Source organism: Odontesthes bonariensis, chromosome 14, assembly GCF_027942865.1.
Source record: "Odontesthes bonariensis isolate fOdoBon6 chromosome 14, fOdoBon6.hap1, whole genome shotgun sequence".
NCBI lineage: Eukaryota > Metazoa > Chordata > Actinopteri > Atheriniformes > Atherinopsidae > Odontesthes > Odontesthes bonariensis.
The window spans coordinates 33,215,955-33,231,542 of NC_134519.1; positions in this window are offsets into that span (position 1 = coordinate 33,215,955).

The window sequence follows — 15,588 nt, forward strand, 5'->3', positions numbered from 1 at the left end:
TAGGCTAGCGTCGGTGTACAGACGGAAGGGGAGCTTGAAATCTCCATATGCCAGCACCGGCGCACGCACCAGAGAGCTCTTGAGCTGTTGGAAGGCTCGTTCGCAGTCTGCATTCCACACCACTGGGGTGTTCTTGCTGACGTTTTTACCTCCTTGCAGGAGGCGGTGTAAGGGGGATGCAATCTTCGCAAAACCTTGGACAAACCGGCGGTAGTAGCTAGCGAATCCTAGGAAGGACCGCAGCTGATTGATAGTCTTCGGCACCTCCCACTGCTCCACCACCGCGGTCTTGGCTGGATCCGTTGCCACCCCTTCCTGGCTCACCACGTGACCAAGGTAAGTCACCTGCTTCTGGAAGAAACTGCACTTCTTTGGCTGCAGCTTCAGACCCATCTCCTGTAGTCATTGGAACACATGTTCCAGGTCGTTCAGGTGGCTCTCGAAGTCCGGGGAGTAGACCACAACATCGTCCAGATAAATAAGTAGCGACTCATGAAGCATTCCACCCAGGCATCGTTGCATAAGCCGTTGGAATGTGGCTGGGGCGTTGCAAAGTCCAAACGGCATCCGATCAAACTCATACAACCCTATCGGTGTTGTGAAGGCAGTCTTCTCTCGGTCTGGTGGGGCAACCTCGACTTGCCAATACCCACAGGCTAGATCCAAGGTCGAGTACCAGGCGGCCTTCCGCAAGCAGGTCAGTGATTCTTCTATGCGGGGTAGAGGATACGCATCTTTATGGGTTACTGAGTTCAGTTTCCTGTAATCCACACAGAAGCGCCAGGAGCCATCCTTCTTCTTCACAAGGACAATGGGTGCTGCCCATGGGCTAGCGCTCTGACGTATCACCCCGCTCTCCAGCATGCCCTTCAACAAGCTGCGAAGCTCTGGGTACAGGCTGGGCGGTACAGGCTGGGCGGTACTGGCCGGTACCGTTCTCGGCTAGGTGGTGCGGTCCCCGTCGGGATTTGATGCTGGATGACTCCGGTGCGCCCAAAGTCCTCTTCGTGCCTGGCGAAAACTTGAGCCCATTTGTCCATCAAAGCAGCTGCCCGCTGCCGTTGGTCTGCAGATAGCTCCTCTCCTAGGGCAGGGGGAGGAAGGGTAGAGTTAGGTTGGGTGCAGTCAACACTGTTAACAGCAACTTCAATGGTACCGGTCCCTCCATCATGCAAGCGAAGCACTTGGTGAGCCTGGATGTACTCCACTGTCACCTCCTGGAGCCCCGCAACGACGGTCCTGGGGGCAATGTCAAGAGGGTAAGGATGAGGGTTGCATAAACGTACCAGTACATAGCCACCCTTAGTAGTCACTACAGCCCTGCCCACTCTCCATTCAACCTCAGGTTGGGGCAGCGGCTCCACCAGCAGGGTGCGACCAGAGGATGGAGCACTTTCACTCGTCCGCCCCCACACCAACATTTCGGACTCAGGTGGGACGGTTACAGTGTCTGCTTTTGGAAGTCGCACATGACCTTGAAATTGGGGAGTGGGCTCCATATAGCCTGGCTCTCACGCAGACCCTTCGTGCATCTTCGTTACACTTCGTGAGCTCGCACGAGGGTCTGGGCGCGCCTTGTTGAGCCCGAAGTCTTCGTTTACCCCATAACCGGGCCCGTCTCTATGCCTAGATCCAATCACACTCGTGGGGCGGGGTGTTAACAGATTAGCTGCTGCTAGCTCCTGCTTTGCTCGCTGCTGTTGTGTTTTGTTTATTTTCCACCACAGACCGAGAGACTGGTCGCGCTCCAACGCGTCACGTCCACTTTCGATATGATTGGTCGAAGTAGTACGTGACACACACATTGAATTCTCCAATCAGGTTCGAGAGGTTTTTGAATACAACCCCCGCCTACTCACAGCAGAGAACAGCTAGGCAACCGACAAAATTCCAGATGGATGAGAAACATCCATCTGAGTGAGAACCAGGCAAACAGCAAAGGCCTTCCCCCACTCTCGCTCGGCCCGTGGTGGCAGCTGGGACCGGAAGGCGGTCTCACCAGGATGGAGGCCGTGCATCAGTTCTTTCCAGCAGTCAGTAATGACATTCATCCCCAGGATAGCCCGTTCTGCTCCAAAACATTCATCCTTGACAATAAACACCCCTTTGTTAGGCAGTTGCACCCCACCCACTCTAAAGTCTAACAAAACATACCCAATTCCTTTACCCAGAGTAGGAATGGGGCCAGAAATGGAGACACAGTCTGTCCAACACCAGAGAAAAGTCTTTCTTCAGGATCTCAGAGCCAGTCTTCCTTCTCAAAATATCACAAGACCCTGTGTGGACAATGATCCTCGTGCCATCTGGATGAGTAGACAGAATAGTTGGCAAAATATCTATCACTTCCCTGACTGATGCATCAGAAAAAGTTATATTTGCCGTCTTTGCCATTCTGACATGCTTTGTTATAGAATCCCCGATTAGAATGGTGTCTATTGCTTATTGTGTGGCGTCGATCGCTTCTGTAGTCCTCACCTCGGTTGTGGGATTTGGGCTTCTCCTGATGATCTGGTTAGCCCTTGGCTGAGTTTTGGGGCCATTTCTCTTGTTTTCATTCATGTTTGGGTTACATTCATCATCACACACTCTATTTTGAGTCAACAGATCATATCTATTATCCAAATGGAACTTCAGGTGGCGGAGTGAGTGCTGGAGGTTTAGGTTTTGTGCTGGGTTTACCTCTGCGACGGACAACATGAGACCAGATTCTGGCTGGGGTTGATGACTTTGGTTTGGCACCAACACTGTTCCAGTGGGAGATGTCAGTCGGACCGTCCGGTTTGGGAGCTTCACCAGATATTCCAGTGTCATTTGGACAGATCGAGGGGAGTGTGTCAGCCAGGTCTGCAGTGTGAGATTCCACATCAGCTGTGATCCCGTGTAGAAAGATCTGAGTTAGCCCTTTGGCACATGAAGGCTCCACAGCCTGCACAGGAGCTATAATAGAGTCAATAAATTCCTCGTTGTTACGAATGTCTTGCAGCGTTTCAATCCTCTTCTCGAGCTGTGTTATCCTAACAAAAAGTTGCTCACACTGTGTGCAGCTCACTGATACTGCAGGGTTAGGAGACATCGTTCTGTCCGATTATCTTTGTAAACAGGAGGGCTAATACCGTTTACAAATATACAATTAAAAGAAAAAGAATAAAAGAATAAAATTATATCCAAGACTTGTGGAAAGAAGTAGAATGATTTAAAAGCGAATAAAGCATTAAGCAGCAGGAGGAAGCAGAGACACGTCTGCACTCGTCAGAAGCAGGAAGGAGTATTCAAAGCTTGTGATGTTTGGTGATATTAAATTGATACTGAATGATGATTTATGGGTCAAATCTACAGTCAGAGGGGAGGATCAGGTGGATGTGGGCTTATTTCGGATTTAAAAAATAAAAATAAAAGATGATGGCACTCCATCGCTAAGGGCTGTGTTGTTACTATTTCACTATAAATCTGGTGTGTGCGTGTAACAGCTGTCATGTAGGTGTGTTGGATACTGTCAGATCCTTGTAATTTTCAAAACGCACTCCAAATTAAAACGCAAATTAATCATATTCAAATAGTTTATTACACAAAAAGGAGCGACAAACATAGACAAACATTGTTCACTTATTGATTTAAAACTAATAAACTAATGAAAAACGATAATAATAATACGTTTTTGGTAGCCTAATATATGAAATTGGTTTTATTTACAGAACTGGGATGTCCGACATAGGTGAGCTGTCATTGTATAAGCTGTATAAATTGCAATTATTAATGTTGCATATGATGCCACAAGCAAAGGACACATGGGCTCTGTGGAGAGCTCCGCTTCAGCTTTCTGCTGTGACAGGTCACTGACACTGTATTTCTGCTTAATCTAACATGTTTCAGACTTGTCCAATTTACATTAATACCTGTATTTTGATATTTGAAATATCAGGGGATTTTGATAATAATTTATTATAGTTGGTTTGCGAGGTTGTGGAGTTCCTCTAAAAATAAAAATAGGCTTTCATAGGCTATTAAAGGAATTGTCGGAATGGCGGTGTCACACCGTGGTGAGGTTTTGTTTTATTTTGGTGTTTTTGCCTCATTTCCTGTTTTCCCCGAACAAAGCGAGCCGTATAGCACGCGCAGCCACTTGTTCTCCCCCCTTTTTATCTATACCAACCCCAATATTGAACAGAAACCACTCGAGATCTGCTGGCGCAGTCAAATTTCTTCGAGCGGCGAACCCCACCCCACAGTTTCATGAAAATAAAAAATCTGACCCTGTGTCCTACAGTATAAATTTATTCAGTACATCCGACTCTGTTACGGGAAACTGCCACGCAGACCGGAAGTCTTCAATCCTTCGTCCCAACAATCGTCAGGGGAGAAGAGCTTCCTTCCTGAAATTAATCCAATTATTCTAGTCGACCACCTCAGGTTATGGAATTACAAACTACTTCGTTAAACAATAGCTATTGCTCACGGAAACCCCAATATTGACGACAAGTTCCCCGCATGGGACATTCATTTATAAAATGAATTTATCTTGTCACTTTATTCGAATTCACTTGTCAGGACACTTATTTACTTTCCCTGTGTGAGGCTATGTGTCTTTATACTGGACGTGTTACCATTCAATGCAAATAGACAATACATTAACACTCGAATTTTACCATGACCAGAGGACAACTTAATTCAGACAACTTCATTTAGGTTATTCAATATGCAGAAGTAATTCAAGTGAAAATGAAGTGTTTATTGGTAGTCACACATCAAAGCATATCAGCGCTGGGCTCAGTGGAACAGAGCTCCCGCAGGAAGTCTGTCAGACTGGGCCATGATTTCCGGTTATCATGTTTATTTATAGTCTCATAGGTTGGACTCACATTCGACCGAGTATGATTGGACATGAGTAGGTTCAACATGCTTCGTCATATTCTCTGGATCAGCCCAAAACAATGTGTGTGTGTGAATCTGCCCTTGCTTTCCCAGGCTTTCCAATTTGTTTTGTCTTTCTACTCCTGGATCACTTTAGGTCATAATGGAATAGTACTGAGACTAATTTCATTCATAATGTCTAAGAACAAAGCCAAATTTAACAATTTTGATAAGTAACTGTCCTCTCGTTTCAGGTCACTTGCCCTTCCTCATGTGTCTGGTCTGATTGTCTCCCTGATTCAGAATTGTTTCCACTCGTTCCCTTTCCCCCTGTGTTCATATAGTCTGCGTCTCCCTTTGTCTTGTGCCAGTGTGTCATCTTCGCAACCATAGTCATAGTCTTGATAATTGATCCTGCATTTTTCGCTTTTGTCTAGTCACAGTTCTATAGCCTCATTACGAGTGATTTTTGGTTTGTAATTTTCATAGTTTAGTTTTCTTATTCGAGTAAATTTCATAGTCTTTCATGTTGCCTCCCTGGGAGTGATTTTTTGTTTGGAGTTAATAAAGTCTGCCTTTCCGCCAACTCTCTGCATCTGAGTCTCCTCTTAAGTCCAAGTCTGATAGTACACACTGGCCAGAAATGGACTCAGCAGAGAGTCAGCAGGTGGCGGCGGTCCTGAATGACCAGGAATCTCGCTTATCTCGTCAGGAAGCGTTCCAGGCGACCGTGACGGTGACCCCCGCAGCTCCCACTCCAGCTCTGGCAGTGCCCGTCTTCGGACCGGGAATCCGACTGGCATCCCCAGAACGGTTTGCAGGAGAACCGGGTCAGTGTAAACCGTTCTTGATTGACTGTTCGATCCATTTTGAGCACACGCCACATGCTTTTCCCACAGAGAGATCAAAGATTGCTTTTATGATCTCCCACCTGAAGGGGAGAGCTCGAGCATGGGCCACAGCCGAGTGGGCGCTTAATTCTTCCCTCTGCAGTTCACTGACGGAATTTAAGGCGGCTCTACAGAGAACTTTTGACCCGGTTACATCCGACCGCGAATAGGCCCGGGAGCTGGTTGGGGTGAAGCAAGGCACCAATACGGTGTGCGACTACGCCATCCTCTTTCGCACCCTGACGGCGGAGAGTGGATGGAACTCCACCGCCCTGTATGACGTCTTTCTGAAGGGATTAGCGGCTCCCATCCGAGAGCTCTTGCTTCCTCTGGACCTTCCATCCGACCTGGACTCCCTGACCATTAGAACCGACTACGGGAGCTACATCCGTCGGCACGAAGCAGATCGGCGGACGCTTGGCGCTTTCCCTCCACTACCGTTCCGGAGAGTTCATCTCTTCTCCAGCCCCCTTCAGAAGAGCCCATGGAACTGGGGCACGCACGACTCTCAAGCTGGAATGTCAATGTTTTTACTGTGGGGAGACGGGACACCTGGTTGCTGTCTGCCCAACCAGACGGCCCACCATGGTAAGTACCTCCAAGACCTCACGTCCCACTCCCCGGATCTTCACGAACGTTAAGGTAACACACCACGCTGTCACCACAGAAATTAGGGTGCTCATAGACTCTGGGGGCCGATGAGAGCTTCATGGACTGGGGGTTAGCCAAGAGGCTCGGGCTGAAAACTGAACTTTTAAAGAAAATCATCCAGGCCAAGGGCCTTAATATGTAATATGATTGTTTACTATCACTCACGTCACAGAGTCAGTAGAACTTCACTTTCCAGACCATCGGGAATCCATGAACTTTTTTCTGATTAAGTCTAGTTCTCATGTTTTAATCTTGGGATTTTCATGGCTGTTTCGCCACAATCCCTAGATTGACTGGAGACAAGTAATGTTGTGGGCTGGGGAAAAGACTGTGAGAGCCACTGTTTTGACTCTCCGGCACAGGAGAGAAAAATAACCCTGCTTAACATTATCTCTGATTTCCCCCGCAGACCCAGAGTATCCTGATTTAAGCTCCGTTCCCTCATGCTACCACCACCTAAAAGAAGTATTTAACAAATCCAAGGCGTTGTCACTTCCCCCGCACCGACCCTACGACTGCTCCATCAATCTCATCCCCGGTTCCACCATCCCAAAGGGACGACTGTATTCGATTTCAGGACCAGAAAGAGAAGCCATGAAAGACTACATTGACTCTTCTCTGAAGGCGGGACTCATCCGTCCCTCCTCGTCTCCGGCAGGTGCTGGTTTCTTTTTTGTTGGAAAGAAAGATGGATCATTAAGACCATGCATTGATTACAGTCCATTAAATGACATCACCATTAAAAATCGCTTACCTCTACCCCTAATGTCGTCTGTTTTCGAACAGCTACAGCAGGCCAAGATATTCACTAAACTAGATTTGTGTAATGCTTATCATTTGGTCAGAATTAAGGAGGGAGATGAGTGGAAGACGGGGTTTAATACTCCCAGTGGGCACCATGAATATTTGGTCATGCCCTTCGGACTCACAAACGCACCCGCGGTGTTCCAAGCCATGATTAACGATGTCCTTCGGGACTTTTTAGACCGGTTCGTTTATGTCTACTTAGATGACATATTGATTTACTCCTCAGACTTAGAATCACACAAGACACACGTGACCCAGGTTCTCCAAAGACTCTTAGATCATAAACTCTACGTCAAAGCTGAGAAGAGTGCATTTCATGCCTGTGCCATCTCCTTCCTGGGCTTCATAGTGGCCCCAGGAAGAGTGCAGATGGACCCGGCTAAGATAAGTGCTGTTGCTGACTGCCCCACACCCGATAGCCGCAACAAGCTTCAGCAATTCCTCGGATTTGCTAACTTCTACAGGCGGTTCATCAGGGGCTTCAGCGCTATAGCTGCTCTGCTGCATGTTTTAACATCTTCCAAGGTGCGTTTTCTTTGGTCTCCAGAGGCAGAGTCGGCTTTTGAGGAACTTAAACGCCGCTTCACCACCGCCCCGATCCTCACCATGCCAGACCCGCAGCCGCAGTTCGTGGTGGAGGTGGAAGCCTCCAACGAGGGGATTGGAGCCGTTCTCTCGCAGAGATCGCAGCAGGACGGCAAGATGCACCCATGTGCCTATTTGTCACGGCGGCTGTCTAAGGCTGAACGAAATCATGACGTTGGAAACAGGGAACTGCTTGCGGTCAAGGTGGCTTTAGAAGAGTGGCGTCATTGGTTAGAGGGGGCCTGCCAGTTGTTCCTAGTGTGGATGGATCATAAGAACTTGGAGTACATACGTCAAGCTAAGCGACTGAAAAATGAAGTTTTTTAACCGTTTTTCTTTTTCCCTCTCTTACAGGCCGGGGTCTTGGAACGTCAAGCCGGACATCCTGTCACGAGTCTTTGACCCCGAGCCTGTAGCCAAGGAGCCTGAACCCATGCTCCCACTGTCCTGTGTGGTTGGAGCGGTAACTTGGCAAATAGAAAAGGTGGTTAAGCTGGCTCTCCCGGAGATTCTTGTGGCCATCTATGGAGCCGGAGGTCCGGGAGTATGTTGATGCTTGCTGTGCCCACAATAAATCCTCCAACAGATCTCGCATGGGCCTGCTCCACCCGCTTCCCATTCCCTCCCGGCCGTGGTCAGACATTTCTCTGGATTTCGTCACAGGACTGCCACTCTCTCAAGGTAACACCACGGTCCTGACCGTGGTGGACCGATTTTCCAAAATGGTTAGATTTATTGCCTTGCCTAAACTTCCATCAGCCAGAGAAACAGCAGAAATAATGCTCAATCACATATTCAAGATCCATGGTTTTCCAAGGGACATTGTTTCTGACCGAGGGCCCCAGTTCGTTTCCAGAGTCTGGAAGGAGTTTTTTAAGCTCATCGGCCAAAGCCAGCCTGACATAGGGATATCATCCGGAAGCTAACGGCCAGACCGAGCGGCTCAACCAGCAGCTGGAGACCTCCGGTGTCTCGTGTCACAGAACCCCACTACATGGAGCAAACACCTGGTCTGGGTGGAGTATGCGCACAACACACTCCCCACATCTGCCACAGGTTTCACCCCTTTTAAATGTGTTTGGCTACGAGCCCTCTCTCTTTACAGACAATAGGCGCTTTCGGACTGTAGGAACCTTTGGCAGTTCCTATAACCTTTTAATCCACGGGGCCGTTTTCTCCCGCATTCGGACATACATAAACTCGGGACCATCTCTCTCAGTTCCTATAACCATTTCAGCTCCTTCTCTGAGGTCGGGTCTTTTCAGGGTTCTATAGAACACATCCGACGTAGGTGTTTGGTGGTTGGTAGCTCCGCCCCTTCCGCTTCTTCATTTCTGCTTCTTATGTTTATATACTGTGCCCCCGCCATTTTTAAAAAACACTTTTGCTACGAAAACACTTTTGCTACGAGCTATGGACAAAGCCACAGAGAAATGAACGGACGAGGAAGTCAAAGCTTTGCTAGCTATATATGCCACTGAGGACATACAGAGAGATTTTGAAGGCTCGCAGCGAAATCTAAAAATTTTTGCGACGATAAGCTGCCAACTGGAAAAAGCGGGGATATACCATACGGCGAAGCAGTGCAGGGAGAAGATGAAGAAACTTAAAGCCTGATTTATACTCGGAAACCAGGTCGTCTGCGTGTGTGTCGCAGTTAACGCAGACACTACGCAGACACTACGCAGACACTCTGGTGCACCTCCTCAAAATTGTAACTCACCGCAGACAGTGCCGCAGACATCGCCGCAGACATCGCCGCAGGGAGGAGAGAAAGGAGGCCTCTGATTGGTCAACTCTACATCCGCTCTACACTATGCGTATTTCCGGTTTGCTAACCGGCTGATGCTAACCGTGCTAACCGTGACGATTCTTTCGCCTCTCTGCCAGCTCCAGTAGTAGCAATATTTCTTCTATTTCTAGATCGATCAGCTGCATCTCAATCAAAGTGCGCATTCGTCCAGTCGCCATTGTTGTTGAATGACCTCCGTAACCGTAACACCCACAATCCTAGCTTGTTCGTGATTGTCCCTCTTGCGTTGTGGCGTAGGATTAACATGGTGCAGACAGCGCTTCAAGGCATAAATCAAAAATAACTGCGTCGTGTCTGCGACAAGCTCACTGCGACACACTGCTGCGAAGTATACACGAGCCTTTAAGCTATGGTAGGTAGTCCTAGAGAGCTAACAAGAGAGCTAGCAAGATTCGAAAGTGGCCCCTCCTCTAAGCTCCACCCCCCCCTCCCCATTCCGTCAGTGCTTCATCCAAAGCCGGTAGAACCGCGTGCGCACACGGAGCAGGGAGCCGACAGAGGGGGGCGTAGGCAGAAAGCAGAGGCATCTGATTGGTTTTTTGTAGGCGCTCGCTGATCTCGGATTGGTCAGCTTTTTCTCAGTCCTGCAGCTGCCACAGAGGTCTGATTATTTTCGTCCCTTTTTCTGAATACATCTTGTATAGATTTCTCTCAGGATAGACGGACCATTTCACCCAGTATTACAAAATGTGTTTCTGATCAGGATTACCAACCATGTCTTTAAGCAGGACTACAAAAAAATTAAGGACCACAATAACCAGAGTGGGGCGAATAGAAAAACGAGCAAGTGGTTCACACTTTGGACAGTATTTTGGGTCACCGACCTGCCTACTCAGGCAACGCGGGGACAAAGGACTCGCCGCGCTTCTCGAAGAGTTCCTGCGGAGCGAAACGACTAGCTCAGAGGAGCTAGAAGGTTAGTAAATAACTAATAATAACTGTGCTGATCTACTGATCTAGTTTTGCCATCTTTTTTTTATTTTATATATATGATATGTTTCTAATCTGTTTCTTTTTTTATCAGTTACAGGGTCGAACAGCGTCCCAGATCCTCCTGCCGCCACCAGCACCCCTTGCCGCCCTCGACCAGGTAAAGAAAACACTCTTAATGCATATGAAAATGTTCACTGTCTGTTCTCAATTTAATGGAGTTAACAAAAGCCAAATGTAAACGGACCATGTATGCTACTCAAATACATATATATGGGAGAATGCCCTCCGAGGTGTCCATTATCAGAAAGTAATAGACTACACGGAGGCGTGAACCGCGTTTTCGCTTCGTCCATTCATTTCTGGTAATGGGCACCTCGGAGGGCATTATCCCGCTTAAACCATGGTCACTTACGAAATATTTTGAAATATTCAATCAATCATTAATACTTCAATTTTTGTTAGAGGTAAAATCGTGAGTTTTTGCCATGAAACCATGCTTCATGTTTATAACACGTTTTATTCTGAAATGTCTATTCCTTCAGTGACTACACCAGACCCATATGCTGTTGCCAGCACCCTCTACCACCCTAAACCAGGTAAAGAACATTCCTATTGAATATGTAAATGTATAATCTCTGCTGTGCATGGTTCTACGGGCGGAGCATTTGGAAGCCAGACGACCAGAACAGAGGCATCATGGATGGGATCTTGGGTGCACTAAACAGGATGGCACCTAAGTGATGTATGTCATGTAAATTGTAAATAGTTTTTTGCACTTTTTTTTTTTTTTTTGCACAATCCCTTTATGAATAAATGGCTTTTTGAAGAGTCAGAAGTCTTCTGGATTTTTGTTAGTAGTGATGCCAGTTAGATGTTGTTTTTGCCACATCTAACAATGAAATTGTTGGAGCTATTTGTTATTTTGTATATTTGCCTCACTTATTAGTTAGTTATCTTTTGGGGGTTTAGTTTGGGGAATAAACCTTTTTTGGTTGTTTATGATATTTAGTATTGTTTGAGTTAATTTGGGTATTTAATTATGCTTTTATTCTGAAAGCACTGGGTAGCTGGGGCGCACTGGTGAGTTTACTTAGATGAGCAGGCAATCACAGGTGAGCAGGCACCTGAGGGCAAATAGGTTTTTACCAGGGCAAGAGAGGCGGCAAAGGCCATTGTCATTTGTTTGTTTGCTTGTTTTGGAGAAATAAACCGAAAGAAACGTGGTTTTTTGCCTGGACAATGGATTCAATTACCTGCGTAAATTCACTCCCATGGTGTCTCAGTGGCCGTTTGATTTCATTTAGTTTATTATGGTTTTGACATCTTTTTTGTTTTTTGATTAACGACACAAGAGGACGAATAGCCACTACATAAAGTAAAAACCTACCCTAAAGTGAAGATTAGGAGGATGGAATCTCTGGAAGCTTGGATATTGGATTGATGGTAAATTAAAGAGGATTGCTGGATTGGAAAACGCGTCAGTTTTGGAAAGTCACTGGCCGACGGACATCGCACGAAACCACTCAACAGCATCGGTGAGCAACGGATTACAAGCAGGCTGTATTGGAAAACGGCTTAACTATTGGAGTGTTTGAATCATCGTTTCTTCTCACTGGATGTTTATTGGGATCTTTGGAAGTTTGGATGACGCGCGTGTGCTGAGCAATACTACTACTGTCACGGTAAACCACGCCTACTCTCATTCATAAAGTTCTTTGATGCGGAGCCGTGTGTCACAAACGATATCCCTGTGTGTTGTGAATAGTTCAACAAAGAGTGTGGAAATTAAAGAAGACTGAAAACTATTTGATGTGGAAAACATGTCTGAGGCTTCATCTAAAGCAAATGACGCTGTGTCCGTGCTCTCAAAACGGAGCGTCAAGTTTACCTCAAAGGGTCTGGAATTCTATGTAAAGACATGTCAAGAAAAAAGGTCTACGAAGTGCAAACAAGTAAAGAAGTGTATGGATAAAATACGCGATTTGATGGAATCCAATGACAATGTGAACTCAGTGCAAGCTCAGCTGAGCAAATGTATTAAGTGCTTTGAAGAAGCCAATGATATGCATGAAGCCATTTTGAATCTTAATTTGCCAGAGGATGAAGTTGAACGTCAAAATACGTATTTTCATGCAAAACGGTCTGTGTTTTCTGATTTCATTAAAAAGGTCAAATGTTGGTTGTCTGATGCTGGCCATCCATATGCTCAACCAAATGATGATGAACAACCTCCTGATAACTTAAGTGTGGCTTCTGATGAAATTAATCCAGAAGACAGTGTTTCAAACGTTTCGAGTCAAGAGGAGAAACGTTCCAGAGCACATTCTAAGTTATCCAAAGCATCATCTACATCATCTGCAAGAATAAAGACAGAAGCTGATAAAGCAGCACTTATAGAGCGCATGGCTGCATTAGACAGGAAACATGCATTGGAGGCAAAAGCGGAAAACCTCAGAAAGGAAAAAGAACTGTTCGCTCTGGAAACGGAACTTGCTTCCGCTAATGCAAAACTGAATGTGTTGGAAATCAATTCAAAATGTGGCTCAAAAGGATCGGACGCAATGAACTCATATTTTGACAGGAACTGGACTGATGCTCAGGGAACGCACCGGCTGAATCTCCACGCAGATGACTTCGTTCCACAAAAGGATGCAGCAAATAACATTCAGAGTAAAGCTCACATTGAGGTTCAAGCTGTCACCATCAGACCATCAATGACAACTAATACCCATGTGAATGTCAGACCTGGACGAGCAGCAACAACACAAACTGACACTGGCCCAATAATAAGTCAAACTCAAACAACACAAATGGTTCCTAACGCTCTGAATCGAGCCAGCAACAGGAACTCACGCAACGATATTATGGACATTATGCAAAGGCAGAATGACATCACTGCATTGTTGGTTCAGCAAAATTTGGCATCTGCTTTGCCAGTGAGAAATATTCCTGTTTTCGATGGTGACCCTCTTCAGTTCCAGTCTTTTATGAGATCCTTTGAAAACTGTGTAGAAGGAAAAACTAACAATTTCAGTGATTGTTTGTCATTTTTGGAACAGTACACCAGGGGGCAGCCAAGAGATCTTGTCAGGAGCTGTCAGCATCTACCCCCAAGCGTGGGTTATCAGAGAGCCAAATTCCTTCTTATGGAGCATTTTGGAAATGAGCATAAAATTTCTTCAGCCTACATTGAAAAAATTCTCAACTGGCCCCCCATTAAAGCAGAGGATGTAGCAGCATTGCAATCGTTTTCCCTGTTTCTTCGAGGTTGCTCCAATTTGACACAGCGGATAATCTACATGAAGGATTTGGACATGCCCTCCAATCTCAAACTTATTATGATGAAGCTTCCTTACAAGCTACGTGAGAAGTGGAGGAGTGTTGCATGTGATCTGCAGGAGCAAAATGGATGCAGAGTAATGTTCACTGACCTGGTGACTTTTGTGGAAAAACAAGCCAAAATAGTCTCTGATCCGCTCTTTGGTAATATTCAAGATCTGCCTCTTGTCAGCCGGAGCAAAGCCTCAAATGTCAGTTACACAAAGCAAAGAAGAAGTGGAAGCACTTTTGCCACCAGTGTCGCTACAGTGAAGGAAGGTGACAAAATCTACATGGACAGTAACATCAAGTCCACCTCTGATCAAAGCCATCTCAAATGCTGTTTATTCTGCAGACTTAACAGTCACTCTCTGGATAAATGCTCACAGTTCAAGTTGAAGATGCATCGGGACAAGATAAATTTCATAAAGGAAAATGGAATTTGTTTTGGTTGCTTGAGAATTGGTCACACAAGCAAACATTGCAGAGGTCGTTTGGTTTGTATCGTGTGTGATCAGAAGCATCCATCAGTCCTTCACATTCAGGAAAAGGATAAAGCTACATCCTTTAAAGATGCACAAGCTACTGTGAGCCCCCCACAGAGTGTTTCTCCTGGGCTTTCGCAGACATGTGGAGCTATTGGGGCCGGTGATGAGGATGATGCTGTCTTCTCCATTGTCGCAGTACAGGTTAAATGCCACACAAGTGATGAGATTGTGCAAACATATGCTTTTCTGGATCCTGGGAGTTCAGGTACATTCTGCACCATCAGTCTGGCAAGGAGACTGAGCCTGAGAGGCAAACCAGCCAACATTTTATTAAGAACCATGGGTCAGAAGAAAATTGTGAGTACCACTGTATTGTCTGGTGTGGAAGTGTCTGGTATGGATGCAAATGATTTTATTGAGTTGCCAAGTGTTTTGACACAAGAGACCATGCCAGTGTCAAGATTGAACATTCCACAGCAAGAGGATATTGCAAAATGGTCTTATCTGAGGAGCATAAAACTTCACACCCTGGATGCAGAGGTTGATCTGCTCATTGGGACAGATGCTCCTAAGGTGATGGAACCCTGGGAACTGATTAACAGTCAGGGGGAAGGACCATACGCAGTCCGAACCAGAGTCGGCTGGGTAATCAATGGACCACTTCGTTGTGGAAACAGCTCTGTCGTCACGACTAATCATATCTCTGTGGAACATCTGGAGGAGATGCTTATTAGTCAATATAATCATGATTTCAGTGAAAAAACATCAGTGGAGCAATTGGAAATGTCAAGAGAGGACATTAAGTTCATGAAAACTATGGAAACTACAACAGAACTGGAAAAAAATGGCACAAACAGTCCTGCCTCGACAAGTGGAAATTATGATATTCCTGTTGGAGCTGGCAGCAAATACCAGCAGAAAAAAGCAAAGAAAAAGGCAAAGAAGCAAGCAAAGCATCAAAAAAGGCAGCAAAAGTTTGAGGGCAGAATGACTTTGGACAGTCTGACACCTCCAAGCAACAAAGATACTGAACATACAGATACTACTGCAGATACAAAGGACATGGAGAACACCAACAAGGAAACAGGAGCTGAAAATTCTCTTCAACAGAAACTTCAGAGCTTCAAAGCCACACTTCGAGGGAGGATTTTGACGCCAAAACTTGGAGAGCAGAAGATGGCAGATTTACCGGAGAAGATATTGTCATCATCGCTGATGCTACAGCTCCCAGAGGATCCTGGATGATGGGCCAAGT